Here is a 6,578-nt window from a genome sequence, read left to right on the forward strand (position 1 = left end):
TCTGGTTTCCATCACGGTGTTCCATTGGGCCAGAAGTGGTTTAGTCATGCTGGCCACATGACCCAGAAAACTGTCTGTGGACAAACACCGGCTCCCTCAGCCTGAAAAATGAGATGAGGGCCACACCACATAGTCACCTTTTACCGGGCTTAACCGTCCAGGGGTCCTTTACCATTAGCCTGCAACACCCACCAGAAACATCTGGGTCCCACATTTGAGACACCTCATCAAGGCTGCTGTTGTTTCTCCCACCTGTCAAGAACAGCCCAATGTGCCTTACAGGGGTGGAAACCTTGTTTCCCTTGAGCTTTCAGAGGGCTGAGCAGCATGCAAACCTTGAGTCCCTTCAGGGAAAAAGACGAGTATAAATTACGTAATAACAATAATACAAATACTGGTGTGAGTTTACAGGGAGTGAGGTTAGCCTGCATGATGCCTGAGTCCCTTTTACTACCTGCGGTTGTTGAGCTCTTGAAGTGGTTGCGGTTTGTTTTTGAAGTTTTTCAGCTATTGGGGGGGAGTGTGCTGACATGAGTTGGGTATATATCCGGATTTTCCCGGACATGTGTGTGTGTGTGTGTGTGTGTGTGTGATTTCCACATGGACACTGCTTCCGACTGCAGTATTCCGATTATGTTCGGGAAATTCCAGGCATATGGCAACCCTAAACTAGCCAGGGAAGTTTCTTGATGTATTTCTTGAACAAAGGAAGTTCTGTGTTAGAGGGTAAATGGGAGAGGCCACCACTGTTATGTACTGAAGTTCTCACCCTGGGCCAGCAGGGGGATACTGTAGATAGTTTTCACTCAGGTCCACATATGCAAATAAGGGATTGAAAGTGACGTTCAGTGATTGGATAGTTACAGAAAATGGTTACTGTTGCGTTCTAGTGGAGATCTATATAAGCAGGCTGGCTGAACCCTTCAGTTCAGTTCTATTCTGGCCTGTGAATAAACAAGAGCTGTTTGAAGAATCGCTGTGTCGTCTGATATGTTCACCCACAACTTAACAACCACCTTTTGTTGGAGTTTGTTCTGCTGTTGGACAGCTCTGTTAGAAAGTTCTTCCTTTGACGCTGAGAAGGCTTTCGACAATATCTCTTGGGAATTTATGTTAAAATTTTTTGAAATGATGGGAATAGGGCAAATGTTTTTAAATGGTATTAAGGCTATATACATGGACCAAAGAGCTAAATTGATAGTTAATAATGTGACGACGGAAAATATAAAGATAACCAAGGGCACAAGACAGGGATGTCCTCTATCACCATTGCTGTTCATCGCAGTCTTAGAAGTGTTTTTAAGGGCAATCAGGAGTAATGAGCAAATTGAAGGGGTAAAGGTGGGCAGAAAAGAATATAAGGTTAAAGCCTTCGCAGATGATTTGGTATTAACCTTGGAAGATCCTATGAATACAGTATCGGAAGTATTGAAAGAAATTGATAAGTTTGGACAATTGGCAGGATTTATGTTGAATAAGAAAAAAACTAAAGCAATTACTAAAAATATTGATCAGGAGTTAGTTAATAGATTACAACAGCAAACCGAGATAGAAGTGGTTAAGAAAGTAAAATATTTAGGGGTTTTGTTAACCCCCAGGAGGATTGACTTGTTTCAGAACAATTATGTTCCAACATGGAATAAGATTAAAAGGGACCTTGAGGTATGGGGAAGAATGAAACTTTCCTTTTGGGGAAGAATTACGATAAAAATGAATGTGCTACCGAAGATGTTATTTCTATTCCAAACAGTTCCAGTAATCAAGGGGGCAGCAATTTTTAAAAACTGGCAAAGAGAAATTTCAAGGTATATCTGGCAGGGTAAGAAGCCGAGGATAAAATTTAAGATTTTAACAGATGCAAAAGAAAGAGGAGACTTCGCCCTGCCAGACCTGAAATTATATTATGAAGCATCTTGCCTCTGTTGGTTAAAGGAATGGATAAAATTACAAGATACGGATGTGTTAGACTTAGAAGGTTTTGATAATAGATTTGGGTGGCACGCATACTTGTGGTACGATAAGAAACGGGTCCACAAAGGTTTTGAAAATCATATTATAAGAAGGTCCATGATTGAAGTATGGGAAAGATACAAAAATCTGTTGGAACAAAGAACACCTTATTGGTTATCACCGCTGGAAGCGATGAGCGTGAAGAAAGTCAATATGACAGGGGGTTGGGTAACATATGAGAAATTAATATGTAAAAGTGAAGGAAAATGGAAAATGAGAGGCTTGACAACCATATGTCAGGAGTGCTCTGATGGTGTTTCCTGCTTGGCAGGGGGTTGGACTCGATGGCCCTTGTGGTCTCTTCCAACTCTATGATTCTATGATTCTAAGACCATTTGAAGAAGTCAAGAATCATGTGAATGACTGGCTGCATTTTTTTTCAAATTAATGAGATGTTTAGAAAAGATTTAAATGAAAGGGGCTTTGCTGATAAAGAATCCAAATTTCAGACTGACACATTATATGATGACTGTAAGATCATAGCAAAAATGTATAAGATATTGCTGGAATGGTATACGAAGGATGAGAAGGTAAAATCTGTGATGATTGATTGGGCCAAAGATATAGGACATAATATACAAATGGAGGAATGGGAAAGACTTTGGAAAGATGGTTTAAGATTCACTGCATGTACTGCTATAAAAGAAAATGTTATGAAGATGATGTATCAATGGTATATAACCCCTGTAAAGTTAGCAAAAATGTATAAGATAAGTAACAAATGTTGGAAATGTAAAGAAAAGGAAGCCACTTTCTTTCATATGTGGTGGGAGTGTAAGAAGGTAAAATGCTTCTGGGAAATGATTTATAATGAAGAAAATGTTGAAATATACATTTACTAAGAAACCAGAAGCGTTTTTACTAGGTATTACAGGGAATGAGATAAACAAGAAAGAGAAGAAGTTATTTTTATACGCAGTGACTGCAGCAAGAATATTGATGGCCCAGAAATGGAAACAAGAGGAGCTGCCTACGATAGAAGATTGGAGAGCCAAAATGATAGACTATGCGGAATTGGACAGAATGGCAGGAAGGATTCGAAATCGACGAGATCAAAGATTTACAGAAGATTGGGAGAAGTTTATTCAATATTTGCAAAAACTAAGTGATAACCAGATTACGTTTGTAAGTTTTAAGGAAGCTCTGTGATGTGAAAATCTAATAATAAGTATAAACAATAAAATATAAATATAAATAATAATAAGTAGGATTGTGTTAAAAGTTATAAAATGAAGGAAGTTCAGACAAATTGAGGGAAGTAAAAAAAATGGAATTAAGAGGTAATTAAGAAGTTTGAATGTACAACTTTGTTTTCTTTTTTTGTATTTGTAAACCAATAAAAATATAATTAAAAAATAAATAAATAGAAAGTTCTTCCTGATGTTTAGTCAGAATCTCCTTGTTCCCTCTTCCACGCGACAGTCCTTTAGATATTTGAAGATGACAATATACTTCTGCTGATGCAGCCTTGAATAGCAGTAGGTTTCCCCAGTGCTGCACCACACTGTTGACTCGTGTTCAGCTTGTGGTCTAAGACTCCTAGATCCTTTTCACATGTACTACTGGCAAGCCAGGTATTCCCCATCTTATATTTGTGCAGCTGGTTCTTCTTGGCTAAGTACAGAACCTTACATTTGTCCCTACTGAAATTCATTTTGTTAGTTTGGGCCCAGTTCTCCAATCTGGTTTTCTGTGGCATTGGCTACCCCTCCCACTTTGCTATCATCTGCAGATTTGATTAAAGGTAAAGGTAATCCCCTCAATTCCTCAGTCCAGGTCCTTTATAAAGATGTTGAACTACAACGGCTTCAGGACAAAACTCTGTGGCACCCCACTAGTCGCTTTTTTCCAGCACTCTTTGGATTTGGTCAATCAAGAAGCTACAAATCCACCTAACAGTTACATTGCCCAGCCCACATTTTACCCTATACAGTATCATAAAAACGTCTCTGCTGTTTGCCCTTTGTAATAGGAATTTAATGGTCTTAGATATATGGTAATGTTCATAAGTGTACCAACCAAGCACATACATAGATCAGCGCAGGAAGGCCAACCTGGAACCATTTTGATTCCTAAACTGACTCTCTGTAAGGTCAAAATGGAAAAGCCTCCCCATTGTCTTTTCTTTCAGAAATCCTGTCTGTGTTTGAATAGGGTGTGAGCCTGAGACCTGGCCCAGGAACTATTTATCACTACAAAAGACTAGCCAGGCTACCCAGGAAATCCAATCAAGTCACCTGCCAGACAGGAGATAAACAAGGACAAGAGATAAACAACATTTAAATTTCTGTTTAGACCGCCTTTTCTGTGATGTAGGTATGATGTATCTGAGGGGTGGTCTTAGGTTACACCCCTTCTGTGATGTATGTATGATGTTTCTGGGGGTGATCTTGATCTACAGGGGGGCAATTTCAAAAGTCTTTATAAGGCCTTGCACACCATTTTTCTGGGTCCTCCTCCTTTCCTGCGTGTGAGGGGAGCACCCTGTTGCAACAGATCAATAAAGATCAAGCCTACAGGCTGCTTTGCTTCTCAATATTCTCTGGTTGGCCTCTGTTATTCTCTCCTACCAATAGGGAACCTATGTAAGGACTCTATATGGGCTCTTGGATACCCCATAAGGGAAAAGGGCAATTTTTGTTTACAACACCTTCCAAAGGAAACACAAAACCCTGGGTAAGCTCCTGGAACCTCGTATCACACAGTGGTGTCCAGCAGATTTGAATCATTCGCCTTTAGATTTCATATCCAAGTAGGATTATATAGTTTAATTTAAAGTTTAATTATGGATGTGTGAAAAGCTGGTTTGGCACCATTTCTAAAACTCCCCAAAGCTACTGGCTTTATCGTTAAGGCCTTGGTAATGTTGTAAATAAAAATATGCCCTTTTCCCTTATGGGGTATCCAAGAGCCCATATAGAGTCCTTACATAGGTTCCCTATTGGTAGGAGAAAATAACAGAGGCCAACCAGAGAATATTGAGAAGCAAAGCAGCTAGTAAGCTTGATCTTTATTGATCTGTTGCAACAGGGTACTCCCTCACACGCTGGAGAGGAGGAGGACCCCCAAAATTGCTGTGCAAGGGCTTATAAAGACTTTTGAAATTCCCATTCTCTAGATCAAGACCACCCCCAGAAACATTCCACCTACATCACAGAAATTTAAATGTTTTTCTCCTGTCACAGTTTATCTCCTGTCTGGCAAGTTACTTGATTGGATTGCCTGGGGAGCCTGGCCATTCTTTTGTAGTGGTAAAATACTTATTTCCTGGGCCAGGTCACCTTATTCAAACAGACATATCCTTGAGACAGGATTTGTGAGGAAAGAGACAATGGGGAGGCTTTTCCAGTTTAACCTTGCAGAGAAAGGATTTGGTCAGTTTAGGAATCAAAATGGTTCCAGGTTGGTCTTCCTGTGTTGATCTATGTATGTGCAGCTATGAACATTACCATATATCTAAGACCATAAAATTCCTATTACAGTATAGTACAGGTAAGTGATGGCAGCGGTTGGAGGAATCAGTAGTTTGGATAAAAGCTGGTTCTCCCCATATAAGACGACAGAGGAGTGGAGTGTCTCTCCACATCTGGTGGGGTTCTGAAGAGCGGGGTTGGGGGAACCTGTGACCCAGCAGCTGTTGCTGGATTGCTGCTCTCCTTCCTACTTGTGAGTGACCACTGGAGATGCTGGAGGTGGGGGTGCAATAGGTTTGCCACCCCCTGCAGACACTATTATTTCAGCCTTGCTCTGACCTCCCACCTTCTAGAGTACTTTGCAGTACTATGTTGTGATCCATTTTTCTCTCTCCAAGTCTCAGACCTCCAACCTGGAATATGAGGATAACTTTGTTGCTATGTTATGTATTCCGTGTTTTTATATCGTAAACTGCTTTGTGATCTTCCGATGAAGGGGTGGTATGTAAATTTAAGAGATAAAAATAAAACAATAGCTACACAGCGGGTGGAATTTGCGGAGGGCCATCTTTCAAAAAGTATGTTTAGGGACGAAAAACGTAAGCCCCCAAATGGAAAATGAGTGAGGTCCCAAGGAAAGAAGAATGGCAACTTAAGCTGATGGAATATGCACAGCTTGCAGACTTAACACATAGAATAAGGGAACAGGAAGAAAATACGTTTAAAGAAGACTGGAAAATGTTGGATTATATGGGGGGAATTATGTACACCTGGAAATGTTGGCAGCATTAAGATAAATTCAACAGTTTTGATGGAGGTAATAATGGAATACTGAATGGTATAGTTTATATAAAATATGCAGGGATTTATGATATGCAAAATGAACCATGATATCTTAAGGATGTTTAAATGAATATTCTAAATTGTAAAACAGAAAACTGAATAAAAATGATACTGTATATTAAAAAAAGAAACCCCAAACTTAAATGTTTGACCACAACATGAAAACTGATCTCGGAAGAGCTGGAACTTCTCTGTTAACTGGGGTGTGGATGTAGATCCCTGGATTGATTTCTTCCCACTTCTGCCCTGGGAGACATTGAAACAAACGAAGGGGCGGGGGGGGGGGCGGAGAAGGCTCCTCCATGACACACC

This window comes from Podarcis tiliguerta, assembly GCF_965153285.1.
Source record: "Podarcis tiliguerta genome assembly, chromosome: 9".
Taxonomy (NCBI): domain Eukaryota; kingdom Metazoa; phylum Chordata; class Lepidosauria; order Squamata; family Lacertidae; genus Podarcis; species Podarcis tiliguerta.